This window comes from Peromyscus leucopus, chromosome 8b (assembly GCF_004664715.2).
Source record: "Peromyscus leucopus breed LL Stock chromosome 8b, UCI_PerLeu_2.1, whole genome shotgun sequence".
Lineage (NCBI taxonomy): Eukaryota > Metazoa > Chordata > Mammalia > Rodentia > Cricetidae > Peromyscus > Peromyscus leucopus.
Window position 1 is genome coordinate 28,851,076 of NC_051086.1, and position 23,749 is coordinate 28,874,824.

A 23,749-nucleotide genomic window follows, 5' to 3' on the forward strand; every position below is an offset into this window, starting at 1 on the left:
AGCCAAGTATAAACCTTTCCAAACACCTGGTAAACACGCCTATGGACAAATCATCTCCTTATACAGCTCTGCTGGGTAAAGCAAGCTTAGATTCTCTGACCCTGAGTGATTTCTCACTAGGAAGCCTCAGTGGGTTCCCAAATTTTGCCCACTATCAACACCAGTAGTTATCTCTCATATTTGTAGGGAGATGATAAGAGCCTGGTCATGCTGTTGGGGCAGTCTTGGTATCTAAGTAGCGGCACTAGCACCATGATGGCCATGGTTTGTACGCCTGGACCTGGCAGAGTTCATAGTAGATACAGCTGGGAGAGATGAGTATGTAGTCTCAGGGAACACAGAATTAGACAACAGGCCAGGCTTGATGGCACAGACCTGTAATCTCCATGTTCAGGAGGCCAAGACAGAGCAGTGACAGCCTAAGACCAGCCTATGCTCCACAGTGAGTTCCAGGATAATTTGTCCTACAGTACAAGTTGCTGTCTGGAAAAGAAAAGAAAAGAAAAGAAAAGAGAAGAAGAAGAAGGAGGAGGAGGAGGAGGAGGAGGAGGAGGAGGAGGAGGAGGAGGAGGAGAAGAAGAAGAAGAAGAAGAAGAAGAAGAAGAAGAAGTAAAAGAGACTCTGGTGTAACCAGGAGCCTTAACTCCAAGGAAAGAAAACCAAAGTGCAAGAGGCAGATGCTATATATGTCCAAGAGTTGACATTTTTAAATCTTTTTTTTTTTTTTTTGGTTTTTCGAGACAGGGTTTCTTGTGTAGCTTTGCGCCTTTCCTGGAACTCACTTGGTAGTCCAGGCTGGCTTTGAACTCACAGAGATCCGCCTGCCTCTGCCTCCCGAGTGCTGGGATTAAAGGCGTGCGCCACCACCGCCCGGCGACATTTTTAAATCTTAAAATGAACCAGATTTCACTAATCTCCTCAGCACAATTGTTTCATGTCACACCTGAAATATTTAGACATCCAAATATTAAAATAAGAAAGGAGGATGGAGAGGTGTCTGTCAGTGTGGTGATTTGAAAGAAAATGGCACCCCCAAAGGGGGTGACACTATTAGGAGGTGTGGCCTTGCTGAAGGAAGTGTGTCACTGTGGGTTTGGGCTTTGAGGTCTCTTTTGCTCAAGTTTCCCTCTGCTGTGGAAAATTCTTTATGCTGTGACTATGCATTGCTCTGATTGGTTGATAAATAAAATGCTGATTGGCCAGTAGCCAAGCAGGAAGTATAGGCTGGATAAGTGGACAAGGAGAATTCTGGAAAGAGGAAGGCTGTGTCAGGGGCCACCAGCCAGACACAAAGGAAGCAAGATGACAAGACAGAACTGAGAAAAGGTACCAAGTCATGTGGCTAAACATAAATAAGAATTATGAGTTAATTTAAGTGTAAGAGCTAGTCAGTAATAAGCCTGAGCTAATGGTCAAGCAGTTATAATTAATATTAAGCCTCTGTGTGATTATTTTATAAAAGGCTGTGGGAATGTGGGTGAGAGATTTGTCCCAACCACCTGCCAGGAGAGACACAGAGAAATTTCCAACTACAAATGGCTGCCCAACATTGAGCATGAGCTTCTACCTAAAACCTGAGAAAGCTTTTTTTTTTTTTTAAAAAAAAAAAAAAGTTATAGGACAGAGCTAAAAACAACTTCCTAGTTGTGTCTCTCAGGCAAGCCATGAGCTACAGTATGTTAAGTTCTCAGTGGTGTGTGGACTTGACCAGCAGCATGGTGGATTCCCGCCACAGTACACAGAGGCATCTCCAAACCACGTAATATGCTGCGTGGTGGAATTAGTTTTTGCTAGTGCAGAAAAAAAAAGTTTTCTGGGTTACACTCTGCTGGATAGAGGCATGGACCCACTGCCTCCCAGAGTCAGCAGCCAAGGCTGCCGCTTCAGTCCTAAAAAATGCAGTTATAGCAGTTTAAAATCTCTCCTGGTCAGAGAAGGATTATAGATTCACAATAATAAGTCAGATTCAGATGGAATAAGACTTTTAATGGTTTACAGTGTGTGCAAAAATGTATGTAGGTTTGGAAGAGAGAGGAAAGTGAATATAGACAGTTATATAAAGAAATAGCTTCAAAAAATAGTTTTAAAGAGACAGTAAAAATAATATAAAAAAATAAGCCACACAAAGATGAAAATCACACACAGAGCATGGGTTATATTGTCTTTCGGATTTTTTAGCTGCAGGAAGACATTTGATTATAACAACTGCTCAGTTAAACCAATATATGTATTTTAAAGGTATCTTGACTTCAAAATTTGTGTTTAAGGATATGGTGCTTTGGAAAAGAGGTTCTGCTTTTGTTTCCACAGAACATGAGAACCTATGGATTGCTTCCAAGCTAATCTGGTTTGATCAAGAAAGACCTCCTGAGAGGTCTCCAGATGTTCCAACATCCCAATCAGTTTCAAGGCAACTGACCCTGATAATGCAGCCCCACAGACTACTTCAGTCAGGACTGGACCATAATTCTCTATTTTCTCAGGATCTCCATAAGATTGCCAGCACCTCCATTCAGCAGGAAGTAGTAGGAGAAGCTATGCCCAAATTCCCAAAATATTGTTTATAAATGTTTATTTTTATTTAAAAGGGATTGGTTATAAATGCAATCTCTTTCTAAAGAAGAAAAGGGAATATAGATATGATAAGATAAATGGGTAGATTATTGAATCTACTTTTAAAAAGCAACTTGTTTGAAATGTTTTACATTGCTATGGATTTTAGTTTATCGATAGAAATTTAAAGTTAATTTTGTTATACTGTATGTGTATTTCTACTCTTGCTTAAAGTATTTTGTTTGTGCAACTCATTTGAAATTGTAATGTATAATTAAGAAATACAGATTAATAATTAGTCATCTATGATAATCAAACTTATAATCATGTTAGTTAAGTTTTCTAGGTATACATAGATATATTTCAATTAGATAGGTAATCTTCAAACACTTTGAAGACATACAGAATATGGCATTTAGAATGTTTTAAAAACTTAGACTTTCTGGACAGTAAGACATGTCTGCTCCGGCCAGCACCGATTTACTTCAAAGAGAGATGGTCATTGAAGACACTCCATATGGAATTTATCTTCTTGGCACAAAATGGCCTGCTGGGCAAAGAACTGCTCTTGTCTGGACTCCCTGACAGTATGTTATAGAAACTGGACATGCAGGACTCACAACAAAATGACCACAAATTTTGCCAAAACAAGGCAAGATCGTCTTTCTGGTTCCTGCTTCGCAGAGGAGACTGCCAGATATTGTGAAGGACACAGGAGAAATGACTAAAAAACTCTAGACCTATAGGTTGAAGATGGATGCCCCAATGTTGCAGAGGAACTTTGAGTGTCTGTCTAGGCAGCCAGCTATCTGTCAATCTAGATTTTTGGAAGTTACTTATAATGTACTTCCTATTTACTTAGGTAATATTATATCCTTCTGAGGTCTTTGGTGTAGTTGAAGACTAGATAGTTTTAAATATAATTTTCCTTGGTTATGATAAAAGATAAATTAGATATGAAATTTTAGACTCATAAATATAGGATAGATAGAATATTTTCTTTAATGTTGTCAAATATAAATAAGTTAGATATAATATAATTCTTGCTTGACAACTGTTCTATTATATGTAATTTTACTATGTTAAAGTTAAAACCTTCCTTTTTGATTGGACAGAAAAGGGGAGATGCCATGGGGTGTTCTGTATGCTATGAATATGTGTTGCCCTGATTGGTTGATCAATAAAATGCTGACTGGCCAGTAGCCAAGCAGGAAGTATAGGCATGATAATTAGATAAGGAGAATTCTGGGAAGAGGAAGGCTAAGTCAGGGGCCACCAGCCAGACACAGAGGAAGCAAGATGACAAGGCAGAACTGAGAAAAGCTACCAAGCCACATGGCTAAACATAAATAAGAATATAGGTTAATTTAAGTGTAGGAGCTAGTCAGTAATAAGCCTGAGCTAATGGTCGAGCAGTTGTAATTAATACAGCCTCTATGTGTTTATTTGGGTCTGAGCGGCTGAGGACTGGGTGGGACATAGGAGAACTTCCAACTACATCCCTCAGTGTGACATTCGGTTGACTTCCTGCTGCCTCTGGTCAAGATGCCACCAGCACCACATCTGCCTGCATGCCACCATGCTCCCCACCATGATGATAATGGACTGAATCTACAAAACTGTAAGCTGCCACCTCAAATGTTTTTTTTTTTTTTTTTTTTGTAAGAGCTGGTGTCTCTTCACAGTAATAAAAAAAAAAAAAAAAGCCTAAGACAGTAAAGTGCCTGCCACATAAGCACAGGGGTGGTAGTGTGTGCCTGTAACTGCAGCGCTAGGTGTGGGCATAGAGACAGGCCAGCCAACTTAGCCAGATCAATAAGTTTCAGGTTCACAAGGGGATGCTGTCTCAAAAGCATAAAGGTGGAGGAAATATCCTTGTTGATATCCAGCTTCCACATACATGAGTACCTGTGTGCACATGTGGACACACACTAACAAGTACTCCATCCACACTCTATGAGCACACCCACAAAGAAATATTTAATATTAAAAGAGGGGTATTCTCAATTTCTTTAAGACATACAGAAGTTTAACTAAAGGTGTATTGTACTTTTCTACAGTGAAAGAGGAAATACACTAAGGTATTAGGAAATTTTCCTATTATGCAACATCTCCAAAAGAAGTGGCAGGGATTGTCAGCAAACCATGGGCTCACAACCACAAACTCCAAGTCACAGCAGCCCAGTCTGCAGAGAGCTGTGGTGGAAGTCATCCTTGGTGGGATGAACCAGCACCATCTCCCTGAAATTCCCTCTTTGGTTGCAAGGTCAACTCCACAACACTCGAAATAACCCCTCTCTGAGTGGAATGCGCATTCCTGAGAGTGAGGACTCAGATCAGTATTTCCCACAGCAGCCAAGGCCATGACAGGGCCAGAGGACAGAGAGATGATGTGTTCAGTCATACGTCCACTGATCCCAGTCACTCTGCCCCAGCCCCACAAATGAATGCCTCCAACAGTCCCCTGAGCACACTGGGATCGGGATCACTTGAAAGGGAGAACAAGCGACAGTCTCACTGTGGGCCTCACCCGCGGCTTTGCAGCTCTGGGACTTTAATCCAGAAGCCAAGGTGTCTGGCTCAGAGCCCCGCTTCTGATGGATGAATCAGCAAAATGAATTGGCTATCACCCAGTACTTCAGTGGCCAGCCTTCCTGTTAGAAGCAGCATGCAGCAGGCTGCCTGGTGACACTAGCCTTCTCCAGATTAGCCAGGGAAATGACTTGAGGCCCCCTTTTGCTCCTATCACTTTGTTAAAGCCGATGGGAGACCTCCTTAAAGGCAAATGAGGTGGCTCTCACAACACAATCTTGTGCCTAGTCTGTTGTCTCTTCACTCAGCACACAACATATAATCTCTACAACTCCTGGAGGAACAGATGCTCCAGTGGCCACGGATAAAGCTTCCCAGCTGCCTAAGGCCATGCAGAAAGAGGCGGATCTGGTATGAAACCAACACATCAGAAATATGTAGACATATTTAAAGTGGCATTCTGTCTATTGTGTATTTATATAAAATCCTGTATTAGGAGTTTTAATGAATTACACAAAAAGTTGAATTTTCCTTTTTATTCATTTTTAATTAACTTTTTTAGTTAGTGTGCTGGATAGTTTTATGTCAACTTGACACAAGCTAAAGTCATCTGAGAGGAGGGAGCCTCAGGTGAATAAATGCCTCCATAAGTAGGTAGGCCTGTAAGGTATTTTCCTAATTACTGACTAGTGGGGGGAGGGCCCAGCTCATTGTGGGTGGTGCCACTCCTGGGCTGGTGGTCCTGGGTTCTACAAGAAAACAGGCTGAGCAAGTCATGGGAAGCAGCCAGTAAACAGCACCCCTTGAGGGCTTCTACATCAGCTCCTGCCTCCAGGTTCCTGCTCTGCTTGAGTGCCTGGGATGCTCCCTTCAATGACAGACTATAGGATGAAGTGTAAGCCAAATAAACTCTTTTATCACCAATTTGCTTTTGGTCATGGTGTTTCATTGCAGCAACAGAAAACCAAACTAATGCAGTTGGATACAAAATGTCAAGAATTCTTATGAGTTCCTAGTAGATTTTTTAATTTTAGTTAAGAACTTCAGGGCTAGAGAGGTAGCTCAGTAGGTAAAACCCCTGACACATAAGCATGAGGGTCTGAGTTTGAATCCCAGAACCCACTGAAGTGGAGCATCTGCAATCTCAGTGCTTCTCCATCCTCACTGGAGGTGGAAACAGAATCCTCGGAAAGTCACTGCTCAGCTAGCCTGCTGACATAAGCTATAGTGACGAGACCTTGAGCTCCACAGGTGCGCACTGCACACACACACACACACACACACACACACACACACACAATCATATTGTCTCTCCAACGTAGTGGTGTATATCTCTAATGCTAGCACTTCAGACACAGAGGCAGGAAGATCACTTAAAGTTCAAAGCCAGCCTGGTCTACACAGCGAGTTCCAGGTCAGCCAGGATCGCACAGAAAATAAATAACAATAAAAGCAGAAAAACAACTTTACTGTCAATGCACAATCTCTCTAGCTGACAAATATCTTGTATTTATATAGATTTCTTCTGAAATTGATCTACAGATTATCTGCAACTCTAGGAGGGAGGAGCTATTTTAATAAACATTGCAGGAATTGAAAATAAAACAGTCTCTCCCCGCCCATACACACAAAACAAAACAAAACAAAACAAAAAAACAAAATAAACAAACATTTGCCAGGCTGGTTTACACACATGTCATACTCAAAAGAATGAGGCAAGAATGTCATGAGTTTGAGGTCTGGGGGGACTCCTTACCTGCTGGAAAAGCCTGCTCTAAAACTCATATTTAAAGGAATTAAGCTAGGTTCATGCCTATAACACAGCACTTGGGGAGTCTGACACAAGACAGTAACACAAACTCAAGGCCAGCCTAGGCTACAGCATGAGACCCTGTCTCAAAGCAAAAACAACAACAAACCCAGTGTGGTGGTGAGGCAGAAATAAACAAACACACCAATGTATAGAAGTAAGCTAGAAATAAAATTATGAATTTGTAAAATGTTGATTTTTCTGACAGGACAGCCTAGAAAAAGGAAGAGCTGGGAAACTTCTTTATCCATAGAAAAACTAAAATCAGATTCCTAGTGATATGGAGCCAAAAACTCCACTCCAGATGAATTTTTTGAGATTGTCATAGGCAAACTTCAAAAACTTGAAGAAAAACTGTAAGTGTAAGTCCTTCTTAGCTGCAGTGGGAAGGGATTTATGAGGATACAAAAGCCCTAAAAGATGAGTGGAAGACGGCAATCACGTTAACACTAGAACTGCCACCAGAAGACACCAATAGGAGAGTGAACTGGAAACCGGGAGACGACACCAGGAGTGCATCTGGCTAGCAGAAGATTGGTGCCAGAATAGAGAAAAATGCCTGCAATTAGTATGAAACACAAGAAAATAGATGACAGACAATAAAGCGTGGACCTCCCTTATGCAGAAGCAACACAGGACGCCAAGGACAGCACAGCTCGAGCTAAGGCAAATGAGGAGACAATCGATACAGTTTCACACCACAGAGCAATGAGGCCTCCAGGGGCTACATGCCTCAGAAAACAATCCAGTGTCCTCTTTAAGCTGACAACCCCGCACTCTACAAAGGGCCCCATAGTTCCACTCCTAGCCCACATTATATCAACACATCAGTGTTAAGAGACAACTATAAACATGTGAGCTCGCTCGCTCTCATTCCTGCTCGCACACACATGTGCTCCCCTCCTCTGTCTGTCTTTCTCTCTGCAAAGTAGCAAGGAAGCTTTATTCAAAGCAAAGTGTGCAGGTCAGAAAACACACAGTCAGGTGAGGGGTGACAGCAGGCCACAGGAGTGAGGACACTCAAGGGCCACAAGTTCTCTTTATCAAAGCCCAAACCAGGATCAGGGAGAGAGGACACAATCCAAAACCCCATCACTGGCCAGTGGATCAATTTCAGGATAGCCACATTACAGAAAATGAGAAAACACATGGACAAAGAACTACATCCATCTTAGTAACATGCTATGGGGTGGGAATGCGAGCTCCAAGTCAGTGACTTCTGTTTTACCAGGTTCAAAAGCAAACACTTACAAGTCAGGCATGGTGACACAAGCCTCTAATTCCAGCACTTGGGAGGCAGAAGCAAGATCAGGAGTTCAAAGCCAGGCTCAACTACAAACCAAGTTCAAAACCAGACTACATGAGGAGCCTATTATCAGACAGACAGAAGGAACAGAAAAATAAAACAAGCAAGAAAATGACCAATATGAACTTAAGATATGGGTTGCCAAAGCAGGAAATCAGGAGGAGGAGCGGAAGGAGAAGAAGGCAGACATGGCCTCTTGACTACAACTTGGCCCCAGGCCTCCCTCTCTAAACCCTGCCACTCAGAAAGCCTGCCAGGCAGTGGCTCCTCTGCCCGCCCCCAGCTCTCAAGACCACACCTACAGGGTATTTAAGGTCTGGCCCATAGACCTCCCACGTGATTTCTCTCCTGTTTCCTTTCCCCGAGAGTTACCTGGGAGTTACTATGCTGGGATTAAACTTGGTCTTGCCGGACGGTGGTGGCGCATGCCTTTAATCCCAGCACTCGGGAGGCAGAGGCAAGTGGATCTCTGTGAGTTTGAGGCCAGCCTGGTCTACAGAGCGAGATCCAGGAAAGGTACAAAGCTACACAGAGAAACCCTATCTCGAAAAACCAAAAAAAAAAAAAAAAAAAAAAAAAAAACCAACAACAAAAAACAAAAAACAAAAAACCTGGTCTTATTAATTCAGTCTGATTTGGCTTATTGCATCAGCAGAGAAGCACTACCAAGTGATTTTCAAAATACTTATCACTTCATTCTTTGATGGAAAGCTTGTTTCACAGATGTCCATTTCATCTTATGAATGAATGAATGACCTGTTTGCAGTCCACCATGTCTGTCCAATTTGCCATGTTTACCACTTGTTATTTACATCAGAAGGTAACTTTAAGACCAACCAAGTAACTCCTATTTCAATGTCCTCAGTGATATGAAGGCAGCCTCCTGTTCAGCTCATGGGTGTCGGTGTGGGATCACTTCCTTGAGCAGCTCAGAAAGCAAGCAGTCTGCTTCTTACATGCTGCAGTCAGTGCACAGTGGTGTGAGTTGGAAGGTAGGCACATTAGTCCACCGTGAGTTATACACACAAGCCCTGTGTTGTTTTAATAGCTAAATTATGACAAAGTTCTTAAGGCCCGGGGCCACACCATGCACACAAGAAAAAACTGTTTACTGAATACTTAACCCAAGCTCATAATACCCTGCAGGTGCCATTCCTATTCTACAAAGAAGGACACTGACTCACAAATGCCCACCCCAAGGTGCCAGAGATTACCAGTGTTTAGGGTAAATTCCAAACTGAAGCCCATAGGGTTTCTCTGTGTAGGTTTTTTTGGTTCCTGTCTTGGATCTCACTCTGTAGACCAGGCTGGCCTCAAACTCACAGAGATCGACCTGGCTCTGCCTCCCGAGTGCTGGGATTAGAGGAATATGCCATGGCTGCCTAGTGTATGTTCTTTTCAAGATGCCACATACTTTATAGGAACCCAGATAGAGTTTCTAGGAAGTGACACCCATAAAGTCTGTCCATCCCTCCATGTAAGTTCTTTATAACCATTCTGTATAACAACACCCCATGTGCTAGTCACTCTCCGGAGGGACAAATGCCAAGAGTGGCCTATGCCCTTTGCCAATGGGCACCTCTCATTCCCCTGGGGCAGCTGCATGCTGGGCCTTCCACCTTACCGCTACCACTGTGACCTTGTGCCCCACATATGGATGGACGATGCCCAACATTTTGTGTCTGCATACTTAGATATGAACATGTTAGACATAAAAGTTGCCTCATGTTTCATAGAACTTTGACTGGGTTTGAGTTGACAGCAGAATGATACCTGCTCCTACTCAACAGAGAGAAAACGGAAGGTTTTCTGGTGGACTCTGCAGGAGGGCTGACCTTAAGCTCCAGAAAGACAAGCATCAGGATGAAGACAAGGCAGAAACAGCTGAGCCTAATGGTTATGGCAAACATTCTCCTGTAGTCTTGGATGCTGTTTCTACCCATCAAGGGACCAGGCAGATCTAAGTACAGCAGGGATCTACAGAAACCCAGGGAAACACAGATGTCCCCAAGGCCTGTGTTGGACCTTCTGTGGCCCTCACCCAGCCCCATGGTCTTCTCTCTGTAAAGACTGTAGAGCTTCATTTTGCCTTGGGTTCTAGTTCTCCCTTTTGTGCTCTCATGGTCTGTCTCCCCAACAGGGTCAGGTGCTCTGAGAGGAGCTGGGCCTCCCTGAGCACTTGCCATCTCCCCTGGCACTTCTGTAGGAATTCATTGTGGTTACAAAAAGTGACAGACAAGGACCACAGATCTAATGCTTGCTAGCAGACACATTTATAAACACAGAACCTTGACTGGAACAAGAGACTCTGGCCTTGGCTCCAACTGCCTTGGCTCCAACTGCGGCTTCCCTTGGGCAATACACCTGGGCAATACACCTGCTTGGAAAGTGGACCACAGATGCCCACAATCAGCATGATCTCAATAAGGTCAACTCACCTGCCTCAGTTACACAGTTTGACTCAAAAGTTGGAACTCCTTCCACTGCTCTTCCTTTCACATCATGAATGTTTCACCAACAAAGGATCTGTTTGTAAAGTACAGAGGCTGAAAAAGTGAAAACTAAAGCAGCCACCTTTAACACCATCACTTGAGAGGCCTACATAGAACTAAACAGCAGAACAGAAAGTAATGAAGAAAGGCTGTGAGGAAACTCTCCACTTTCTCAGGGCCTCCGCAGAGTGTCTGGTGAAGGAGACCACGGATACGAACCCAGACTATTATACCCAGCAAAACTCTCAATCACCATAGGCAGAGTAAACAAAACATTCCATGATAAAACCAGAATTAATCAATACCTGTCCACAAACACAGCCCTACAGAAAGCACTAGATGGGAAAATCCAACCCAAAGAAGCTAAACACATCCATGAAAAATCAACCAATAGATAATCCCACACCAACAAACACCAAAGAAGGACAACACAACACAACCACAAAAAATAACAGGAATTAACAATCACTGGTCATTAATATCCATCAATATCAATGGTCTCAACTCACCTATAAAAAGACACAGACTAACAGAATGGATAAGAAAACAGGATCCATCCATCTGCTGCATACAAGGAACACACCTTAACTTCAAAGACAGACATTACCTCAGAGTAAAGGGCAGGGAAAAGGTTTTCCAATCAAATGTACCTAAGAAACAAGCTGGTGTAGTCCAAATATCTAATAAAATAGACTTCAACTAAAATCAATCAAAAGAGATCAGGATGGACATTACATATTTTTCACAGGAAAAACCCACAAAGATGAAGTCTCCATTTTGAACATTTATGCCCCAAATACAAAAGCACGCACATTCATAAAAGAAACATTACTAAAACTTAAAATGCACATCAAACCCCACACATTAGTAGTGGGAGATTTCAACACACCACTCTCACCAAAAGACAGATCTACCAGACTGAAATTTAACAAAGAAATAAAGGACCTAACAGATGTTATGACTCAAATGGACTTAATAGATATCTACAGAACATTCCATCCTAACACAAAAGAATATACCTTCTTCTCGGCACCCCATGGAAACTTCTCAAAAATTGACCACATGCTTGGACACAAAACAAATCTCAACAGATACAAAAAAATTGGAATAACCTCCTGTATCTTATCAGACCACCATGCCTTAAAGTTAGACTTCAACAACAACAAAAATTATAGAAAGCCTACAATCTCATGGAAACTGAATAATGCCCACCTGAAACATCAATGGGTCAAGGAAGAAATAAAGAAATTAAAGATTTCCTAGAATTCAATGAAAATGAAAAGTACAACATACCCAAACTTATGGGACACTATGAAAGCAGTGCTAAGAGGAAATTTCATAGCTCTAAATGCACACATAAAGAAGATGGCACAATCCCATACCATTGAATTAACAGCACAACTGGAAGCTCTAGAACAAAAAGAAACAAACTCACCTAGGAGAAATAGACACCAGGAAATAATCAAATTGAGGGCTGAAATCAACGAAATGGAAAACGAGAGAACAATACAAAAAAATCAATGAAACAAAGAGTTGGTTCTTTGAAAAAAATCAACAAGATAGACAAACCCCTAGCCAAATTAACCAAAAGGCAAAGAGAGAGCACCCAAATTCACAAAATCAGAAATGAAAAGGGAGATATAACAACAGACAACGAGGAAATCCAGAGAATCTTCAGATCATACTTCAAAAACCTGTACTCCACAAAAATGGAAAACCGGGAAGAAATGGACAATTTTCTAGATAAATACCACATACCAAAATTAAATCAAGATCAGATAAACCATTTAAATAGACCAATAACCCCTAAAGAAATAGAAACAGTCATCAAAAGTCTCCCAACCAAAAAAAGCCCAGGACCAGATGGTTTCAGTGCAGAATTCTACCAGACTTTCAAAGAAGAACTAATACTAATACTCTTCAAAGTGTTCCACACAATAGAAACAGAAGGAACACTACCAAACTCTTTTTATGAGGCTACAGTTACCCTGATACCCAAACCACACAAAGATGCAACAAAGAAAGAGAACTACAGACCAATCTCCCTCATGAACATTGATGCAAAAATACTCAACAAAATATTGGCAAACCAAATCCAAGAATACATCAAAACAATCATCCATCACGACCAAGTAGGATTCATCCTAGGGATGCAAGGATGGTTCAACATACGAAAATCAGTCAATGTAATACACCATATAAACAAACTGAAAGAAAAAAACCACATGATCATCTCCTTAGATGCTGAAAAAGCCTTTGACAAAATCCAACACCCCTTCATGATAAAGGTCTTAGAAAGATCAGGAATACAAGGAACATTTCTAAACATAATAAAAGCAATTTATAGCAAGCCAACAGCAAACATCAAATTAAACGGAGAGAAACTCAAAGTGATACCACTAAATTCAGGAACAAGACAAGGCTGTCCACTCTCCCCATATTTATTCAATATAGTACTAGAAGTTCTAGCCAGAGCAATAAGACAACAAAAGGAGATCAAAGGGATACAAATTGGCAAGGAAGAAGTCAAACTTTCACTATTTGCAGATGATATGATAGTATACATAAGTGACCCCAAAAACTCTACCAGGGAACTCCTACAGCTGATAAACTCCTTCAGTAAAGTGGCAGGATACAAGATCAACTCAAAAAAATCAGTAGCCCTCCTATACACAAATGATAAGAGGGCTGAGAAAGAAGTCAGAGAAACATCACCCTTTACAATAGCCACAAATAATATAAAATACCTTGGGATAACACTAACTAAACAAGTGAAGGACCTTTTTGATAAGAACTTTAAATCTCTAAAAAAAGAAATTCAAGAAGATATCAGAAAATGGAAGGATCTCCCATGCTCATGGATAGGTAGGATTAACATAGTAAAAATGGCAATCTTACCCAAAAGTTATCTACAGATTCAATGCAATCCCCATCAAAATCCCAACACAATTCTTCACAGACTTGGAAAGATACCCAACTTCATATGAAAAACCTTCATAAGAAAAATACCCAACTTCATATGGAAAAACAAAAGACCCAGGATAGCTAAAAGAATCCTGTATGATAAAGCAACCTCTGGAGTCATCACCATCCCTGACCTCAAACTCTACTATAGAGCTATAGTAACAAAAACAGCTTGGTACTGGTATAAAAACCAACATACAGACCAATGGAATCGAATTGAAGACCCTGATATTAATTCATGCACATATGAACACCTGATTTTTGACAAAGAAGCCAAAACTATACAATGGAAAAAAGAAAGTATATTCAACAAATGGTGCTGGCATAACTGGATGTCAATATGTAAAAGATTACAAATAGATCCATATCTGTCACCATGTACAAAACTCAAGTCCAAGTGGATAAAAGACCTCAACATAAATCCAGTTACACTAAACTTAATAGAAGAGAAAGTAGGAAGCGCTCTTGAACGCATTGGCACAGGAGACCACTTCCTAAATATAACACCAACAGCACAGACCCTGAGCACAACAATTAATAAATGGGACCTCTTGAAACTGAGAAGCTTTTGCAGGGCAAAAGACACAGTCAATAAGAAAAAAAAAGACAGCCTACAGAATGGGAAAAGATCTTCACCAACCCCACATCTGACAGAGGACTAATCTCCACAGTATATAAAGAACTCAAAAAACTAGACATCAAAATACTGAACAATCCAATTGAAAAATGGGCTAAAGAGCTAAACAGAGAATTCACAAAACAAGAATTACAAATGGCTGAAAGACATTTAAAGAAATGCTCAACATCCTTAATTAACAGAGAAATGCAAATCAAAACGACTCTGAGATATCATCTTACACCTGTCAGAATGGCTATGATCAAAAACAGTAATGACAGTCAATGTTGGAGAGGATGTGGAGCAAAGGGAACACTCCTCCACTCTTGGTGGGAATGCAAGCTTGTAAAACCACTGTGGAAATCAGTATGGCGGTTTCTCAGAAAATTAGGAATTGAACTACCTCAAGACCCAGCCATCCCACTCTTGGGCATATACCCAAGGAACGCTGATTCATACCACAAAGATACATGCTCAACTATATTCATAGCAGCACTATTTGTAATAGCCAGAACTTGCCCATCAACTGAAGAATGGATTAAGAAAATGTGGTACATATACACAACGGAGTACTACTCAGCAGAGAAAAACAATTAAAGCATGAAATTTGCAGGCAAATGGATGGAACTAGAAAATATCATCCTGAGTGAGGTAACCCAAACCCAGAAGAACAAACATGGTATGTACTCACCCATAAGTGGATTCTAGATATAAAATAAAGAACAATCAGACTACAACCCACAGAACCATGGAGAATATCTATCTATCTATCTATCTATCTATCTATCTATCTATCTATCTATCTATCTATCTATCTATCTATCTATAGCATGGGAGACCCTAGGATGACTGTGGCTTACAATAAGTTTTGGTTTTACTCAATTACTGAGCAAGCCTCAATGAAACATTTCACAACTAAGATGGGAATACATACTGTATCAAGCTGATAATAGAAAGGTGGATAAATTGATTAATTTGAAAAAGTGAAAAATGAAAAAAAAATTGAACTGTTTAAAAAGGAGCCAAACAAACCTATTTTGCTGGAGTAAATAAAGGGGAACTGGGGACTCATCATTCCTCTCCACATTCTATTCTTTCCCTTGTTTTATATATTTTAAAATTTTTTAACGGTTGTTCTTGCTGGAGTATCCACTGCAGATAAGCACTGGAGGTCTCCTGTTGCAAATCACCCTCTGGAACGATGGAAGGATCTTTCTACTAGCACTTGAAGGAGACCCAATCTGGTGTTGGTGTAGGCCTGGGGTTCTGTTTATGTCTTTCCTCAGGACAATGAGGTTCCTCTTTGGATTCCTGAGCGCTGTGTGCACCCTGTGACTGCTGCTGAAATCCAACATGACAGAGACCTATTGGGCCTTAATGAAAAACTCTCCACTTCTGATGCCAATGGGGACTGAGCCCAATATGCCCAGTTTTGGCAAGCATTAACATAAGACTAGGAACTGTAGCCATGTTTTTTTGGATTCTCCAGAAGAGCTGCCAGCCTAAGTAGTGCTAGGATCAAGGAAAAAGGGCCTTGGCGGTTCATGTTCCTGGAGTTGTATCCATGCCAGTGGATGTCCACACGCTCCAGAAGAGAATTTGACATTGCTGCTGCCGTTGTTGCTGTTATAGCAGTGGCGGCCACCGCTGCTACTGTTTCTGGGATAACCATTTCATAATTGCTTACTACAGCTAGCACAGTGGAGACCCTGGCAGCAAAAGTAGCTACAACAGTTAATTAATCTTTCATTCTATCGGGCATGATAAATTTAATTCAATAGTTATATAGAGTTCGATTGGCTTTAAAAATTATAAATTTATAAACTCAAGTTCCATTTGCTTTTGGGATACCATCTTACAAGGACTCCAATTTGCAGCAAGGCTCATCAAGGAAGGGAATGGCTCAGTTGCCTTTAGCCTACTGGCTATGGGTAAGATAGGACCTCTGTTGGTCTTTCCTGTGTCCAACACACAGATTGCAAGCCCAGTGCCACTTTGAGATCTTTGGCAGCAGTTAACTCTGCAACTCACACACGATTGAGCCTGTATGATAATGAGTATTCAGAGATGGGCAATGCCTGGGGGACGCTCACCAACCTAAGACGGAACGCCTGTGTGGCCTGGGCAGGCGTCTCCAAGATGGGTAAGGTGACCTGCTGACGTCCCACAACCTAAGTCAGAAGCTCATTTTTTAGTAAAAGGGGGACCTGTAGGGCCCTGGCCCCGTTTTGGGTAACTGTTGCCTTGCTTGCTGACCTTGACCTTGATATCCTCCCTATGCTAATTCTCTGCCAGGTTCCACCCTCCTGAATGCCTAAGGGAAGTTCCTGGTCTGTGTATGCTGCATAATGGGTGTTAACAGCTTAGATGCAAGATTGTAAAACATCGGTAGTGAACTTCTGTCCTCCGGGGTTCTCCCATTGTGCTGTAAGCCTGTATTTAAGACTTCTTCCCTGCTTCAAAAAACAGCATAAAAAATAAAAATAATAAATAAATAATAAAAATAAAAGCCAAGCAAAAAAAATAATAAAATAAAATAACAACAGCAAGGTGGAGACACCCATCGGGGGAAAAAATAAGTAGACAAGGGTTATGCGAATGAATCAGAAATACATAGCACTGTATTCACTAGAAGAAAAAGCCAGAGCATGGACCAATATACACACAGAGGGACCAAGTGCATGGACTACACCATGAGGAGTTCCCTTCGGAGAACTCACCAAGCTGATTCACAATTCCGCTCAGACTTGACAGTTTCCAGACCAGACATTGCAGGAAATATGGAAAGTGGAGATTTGTGTTCCAGGCAAAAGGTAATGATGTAAGCAACCTCTGAGATAGGCAATAGCCTAGCCTGAGGTATGAGAAGACTGGAAAGGTGAAATCCAGATATGGTGAGAAAAGGCCAAAGTGAAGCCAGAGCAACAGGCAGACTGGTGTGTTGGCATGTTGGGGGTGTCTGAAGAATTTATGTCACACATGCTCCTGTCTAAGATTTGAGAACAGGAAGCCAGGGCCATAAATAAGAAAAGAAAGGAGGACACCTAGGAAGGATGGCAGAAGTGTGGATATAAGAGAGTGACAGATGGAAGAACAACCCTTGAAACCTGAGCTGTGGGATGCCCTTTAGGGAATATGGACAGGGAACGCAGGAGTCACTAACCTAAACCTGAGCAGTGTGTGGGAGAAGTCATCCGACCGAGGAACACCAATGTTTTGTATTACCTAAATTGAGAGGAGTCAGGCATGGGACCTGGGATATTGTGATCCAAAGGAGGACATAAATGTAAGAAACAAATGTTATGGAATTCAAGAAAACGTTATTTCAAGAAGGAAAAACAGACCAGTGTATTGAGCCATCTGGAAGGTGAGAAGGCTGTCTGGCGAGCAGGCCACTGGACACCTCAGGAGGAGTAAACTCAAGGGTGTGGGGAGAAACAGCCAGGACAGAGTGAGGAATCACTGCTAGGTGATGACTGCAGACAAAGCTAGGGTACAGACAGCAAGTGGGATGGGGACTCTAAAAGGATGGAAGGCCTTCTGAATGTGTTTACAGCCAGGAAGAAGCCAACAGGTAGGCCCAGAAAAGAGCAAGGACACAGCCCTGGGGGGGAGGGGCAGACTCAGAGCCAGGTAAGAGGAGCACAGAAGGAAAGCTTGTGTGCACAAGAGAGATTGGATTGCTCCTAGGAGAAGATGAGAGTATTCCTAAGCCTGGAGATCACAGAGCTGATCACTTGTTAGGACCCTGTACTGGGTGGTTTTGTGCATCAACTTGACTTAAGCTAGAGACATCAGAGGAAGGAGCCTCAGCTGAGGAAATGCCACCTTGAGATCCACCTGTGAGGGATTTTCTCATTAGGGATCAATGGGGGAGGTGCCATCCCTGGGTTGTTGGTCTTCAGTTCTATAAGAAGGTTGGCTGAGCAAGCCAGGGGAAGCAAGCCAATAAGCAGCATCCTCTATGGCCTCTCCATCAGCTCCTGCCTCCAGGATCCTGCCCTGTTTGAGTTCCTGTCCTGACTTCCTTCAGTGAGAACAGCAATGTTCAAGTGTAAGCCAAATCAACCCTGTTCTCCTCAACTTGTCTTTTTGGTCATGGTGTTTCATCACAGCAACAGAAGCCCTAACTAAGGCAGACCCTGACTTTCAGTTCTGAGACAGAATTTTTTTTTTTTTTTTTTTTTTTTTGTCTTGAACACTCTCACTACAAGTGGCAACTCTATTTAACAAGTGAGAAAATACAGAGGAGTTTTAATAGAAATAAAGCACCACCACCGGCAGGGCTGAGTGTGAGCTGTAAGCCCCTGATGCCACACTATAATGACAACTGATGCCAACCTCCAAAGTGCAGGGATGACAGGTGTTCACCACCTTCTCTGGCTGCTACTCAAAAACCAGCCAAATAAAAAGAGGCTCACAGCTGCTGAGAAAGCTTCTTCCAAGGATGTGCAGGGATGTGCAGAAGGCTAAGAAGTTTGATGAGGAGTCAAATACAAGCAGGGACATTCAACAAAAAGTTTATAACTATTACTTTTTAAAAAATCCTGACACTTTCAGCTTTTTAAGACAAAATATACTGCAGGGAATCATGGAGTTCGTATGGTCTAACTGCCTTGAGAGGCATATGTCATAGGTTTTTCAGGTTAGAGTCCACAGAGCCTGGGGCATTGTGTGCCTTTCAGTTCCTGGGAACTGAGGCACTCTCTCAGATGTTGAAGCATTTAGGCCACCTGTGTGTCTCTGTGATCCCTAGAAGTTAGCAAAGCATGTGAAAGTTTGGCAGAACTATCAGCCGTAGACATTAGTCTTCTATGCCCTGGAGAGCTCGCAGCTGCCAGGATCCTGGCAGCCACCACAATTGTTTGGATAAGTGTATAAAAAGTCTGACTGCTTGAAGTAAACTTGTCTCATCCTGTCTTACTGAGATCCCTCCAACGTGGCCCAGTTTTCATTCCCACCAACCGTATCAGGAGACCCTGGTTCAGTAAGTAAGCTCTGGTGCTTACAACAAACAACTTAAAATAGGAATTGGTAAGCAGTACTCCACTTAGCAGTCTTGAAACTCCTGGCAGATAGCTGAAAGACCTAAGCAATTCACAACATTTTTTACACTTCATGGGAGAAAATTAAGATTGATGTCTCAACCCCACAAGAACAATTTAAGGTAAAATAAAAGGTCTTCTAGATCATGTGTGATGACACTGAATAAATCTCACTCTGGGGGAGAGTGGGCCTCTGTGCTCTCATCATGTCTTTTACAGAAGTATCTTTAAGGTCTGCTGACACATACGATATGAAGGGACACAAACAGATGGCAATGTGGTTTACAGGGCTGTAACCATACACATCTCTCTGGATGAGAGCTCTATTGAGGTATTATTGGATAATAACTTTTTTTGTTGTTGTTGTTTTTTGAAACAGGGTTTCTCCATGTAATCTTGGTGCCTGTCCTGGATCTCGTTCTATAGACCAGGCTGGCCTCGAACTCACAGAGATCTACCTGGATCTCCCTCCTGAGTGCTGGGATTAAAGACATGTGCCACCACCACCCAGCTCTGGGTAATACCTTAACATCCAGGAGAGCTGTCGTGAATAGAGGGAGCCACACACAGGTTATGCACCTTGCCGGATGTCACTGCTTCTGCCAGACTGTGGCAAAGGGTCATCCCATCATTGACCTCGCAGCACACACTAGTGTCACCTGACAAGTCCTCCTTCAGCACAGAGAGCCCAGCTAGATGTTTGCTATTTTTTACCTTTCCCTTCTTTCTTTTTTAAAGAGGCTATTAGCCATTAAAGACATCCTGACCTACTCACAGGCCCTGAGCCAAAGATTGAAACATCCCACATCCCACTGATACCCATGATTCAAAGCAGGACTTGTTATCAACAATGCTTTGAGTTCTAAAAGGTTAACCAACAAAAGAACCTTTAGGATGTGACCTATTAGAGTGATAGACCAGTCAGACTCCATCTTAAGAATAGAAGCCATCTTATTATGAGGTCAAAATAAGTTCATTCCTGTGTTCTATAAAACCTGGATTGACTATGTCTTGATCCATTTTCTGAAATTTGACATTTTCCACACCCTATACCCTGACCTCTTTCCTAAGGATAAGATGTTCTGCCAAATAATTCTGAAATGTTCAGTCAAATGCCTATATAACCAAAGTTCCCTTAGAAATCCCCCAAGTTTTGAAAAACTTCAAGTATTGCAGGTGTTTGTTTGTTTGTTTGTACTATATAAAGCCCACTGTCTCCTATATTCAATGCTATTTTCTCAAACTTCACTTTAGGAAGATATCTGTCTCTGACAGAAAATAAAGCTTGCTTAATTTGATCAAAGAATCTAGGTAATCTAGGTCTTTTTTCTCATTCACTGGGATTAACAATTGGAGGCCCCAATAATATCAAGTGATACCCCAACCCAAATTCTAAAGCTAGACCTTCAAGTTCCTAAGGACTAATATTATAATGAAAATGCTAATCAATTTAGAACTAAGTTTGAATCTTAATCTTATAAAGGTATTTAACTTGTTATAAAAATAATTAAGACAAGCAAGTTAATAGTCACCTTATAAATGACCAAATTCTTTAAATATGTTCAGAATTATTCTTGTACTCATGCTAAGTATAAATGTAATTCTTTACAGAAATAAACTTTTTTTAGCCTCTTCTATATGTTTTGAAGGTTAAGCCTAAAGCAAGTAACTAAAAACAAGTAAACTTCATTTAAAATCAGGTATAATTAATAGATGGCCCACGAAACTTTTCAGAGATCTGCTGAATATGGAATTTAAAATGTTTAATGAAAAATCTTCAATGGTGATATTTTATTTGTACTGAAATGTGATTTTATTTGTATGTTAATAAATAAAGTTAATAAATCTCAGAGCAATTAAATAACTAAATGCCTATTGGAATAAACCAGGCTACTAGGAGTAATGGAACAACTGAGACAGAGAGAACAGAAAATTCAGGAGAAACATAAAGAAAATTTTTTGGCAAACTTCTATAAATGAACAAAGACCAAAATTAACAATAAAAGTAAATGGTGTTTTGTTGTCAAGCCTCGTAGACACAGGTGCTGACGTGACCATAATTGCACCAGAATTTTGGCATCCAACTTGGCCTCTTCAGGAGGTAAATGTTCAACTGTTAGGAATTGGAACATTATCTCAAGTGAAACAGAGTGCAAGATGGCTACACAGAGAAACCCTGTCTCAAAAAATAAAGAAAAATAAAAAAAAAAATAAAATAAAAAAAGAGAGCTGATTGGATCTTGCCTCAAATTGTAAGGCAAAAACCCGTATCTGGAGTTCGTACATTTTATACAGATGCCAATAAAAAAGGAAAGGCAGGTTACAAATCAGAAAATTTAAGTAAACTGGTTCAAAGTCCTTATAATTCAGTTAAAAAATCAGAATTGTATGCTATTCTGTTGGTATTAATGGATTTTTCAGAACTTCTCAACATAGTTACTGACTCTCAGTATGCTGAAAGAGTGGTATTACATATTGAGACTGAAGAATTTATCCTTGATGCTTCAGAATTAACTTCACTATTTATTCAATTACAAGATACAATCAGGAAAAGGAATCATCCTTATATATAACTCAGATCCGATCACAAACTGGTCTGCCAGGCCCTCTAGAACAAGGTAATGATGAGATTGATAAATTATTGATAAGAAATATGCTGGAGGCCTCAGAATTTCATAAAAAATATCATGTCAATAGTAAAGGTTTAAAAAGGATTTTTCCATAACCTGGCAACAAAACAAAGAAATAGTAAAGGGTTCTCCCACCGCTCCCTCCGAGGTGGTGTAGCTCTGTGACAGGTTCAGCCTCGCACGCGCCTCCCACCCAGCGCCGCCACGATGCCCAAAAGGAAGGTGAGCGCTGACGGAGCGGTGAAGGCAGAGCCCAAGCGGCGCTGAGCAAGGCTGTCGGCCAAGCCCACCCCTGCCAAGGTGGACTCGAAGCCCAAGAAGGCCGCGGGAAAGGATAAACCATCAGACAAAAAAGTGCAAAGGGAAGAGGGGAGCAAAGGGCAAACAGGCGGAGGTGGCTGACCAGCAAACCACAGATGTGCCTGCAGAACATGGGGAGGCTGAAAACCAGAGTTCAGCCTCGGAAGTCGAAGAGAAAGAAGCCAAGTCCGACTAACCATCCACCATGTCTGTCACTGTCCCGACCTCCCTTCTTGTACAATCCAGAGGAATATTTTTATCAACCATTTTGTAAATGCGAGTTTTTTTAGTAGCTCTAAAAACATTTTTAAAAGGTGGGAGGAAGTTCCACCTCATCCCATTTTTTAAGTGTAAATGATTTTTTTAAGAGGTTAAATCACTTGCTGGTTGTTTATTTTTTGGTACAACCAGAAAATAGCAGCATACTGAATCAGAGGCTGTGACGGTCTCAGGGGTCACCATAACATTCTGTAGAGGGGGCTAGTTTTATATCCTACAACACAAAGCATACTTGGAGTCTTGGTTGTGCATTTGTGTCTGGAATATTTTCAGTTATTTCTGGTCTCGTGTTTCTAGTAGAACTGTATCCTAAAAAACCAATCCTCGGTCCTTGCCCTGTCAGAACTGTCTCTGGTCATGGCAGTCCATTTTCCTAACAATTGTGATAATATGCTGTGGAAGATTGAAAATTTGAATATGTACTGTATGTGGCATAAAATTGTGAGTCAGTGGAATTAAGGATTGTGAACATTTGATTGTTAAGTGAGGTCTTAGGGAAAACTTGCCAAGTTTAGGATGGAACATCACTGGAATAAGTTCAAAGAGAAACAATACATGGCTCTTTTGGGTACGTGAACACAATGTATGACTCTTAGAGTTTGGGTCCATGTTTTAAGAATTGAAATGTCTGTGTACTCAACCAATCAAGTCTCAGTTGTGAAAGAGTAAAAAAAAAAATTAGTAAAGAAATGTCATACTTGTTCCTTCTACAATCAGATACATTACCAGCAGGATGTAACCCAAAGGGTACTCAGAGGAATGAAATCTGGCAGATGGATGTGTTTCACTTTGCAGAATTTGGAAAACGGAAATATGTACACCATACCACTGATACTTATTCAGGATTTCAATGGGCAAGTGCTTTGAGTTCTAAAAAAGCTGATTCTGTAATCACTCATTTGCTAGAAGTTATGGCCATCATGGGTATACCTGCACAAATTAAAACTGAAAATGCTCCAGCATATGTCTCTGTTAAAATGAAACAGTTTTTTGCTTATTACAATCTAAAGCATATTACAGGCATACCACATAATCCTACAGGCCAAGCAGTTATAGAAAGATCAAACAGAACTCTAAAGGATATGCTAAATAAACAGAAAGGGGTAACAAAAACCCCAAGAAATAGACTGCATAATGCTCTATTAACTTTGAGTTTTCTCAATGCCAATGAGAAAGGAACAACAGCTGCAGAGAGACATTGGATAATAGAAAAAACTACAGA

The 23,749-nt window shown here is 41.2% G+C and overlaps 1 protein-coding gene and 1 pseudogene across 2 annotated transcripts in view; one reads left to right on the top strand and one right to left on the bottom strand.

The window, feature by feature from the left end:
- Parn (poly(A)-specific ribonuclease) overlaps nt 1-23,749 on the bottom strand; it is a 171,667-nt gene that overhangs the window by 46,917 nt on the left and 101,001 nt on the right. The window lies entirely within an intron of this gene.
- Nucleotides 22,156-22,444, top strand: LOC114707338 (annotated as a pseudogene).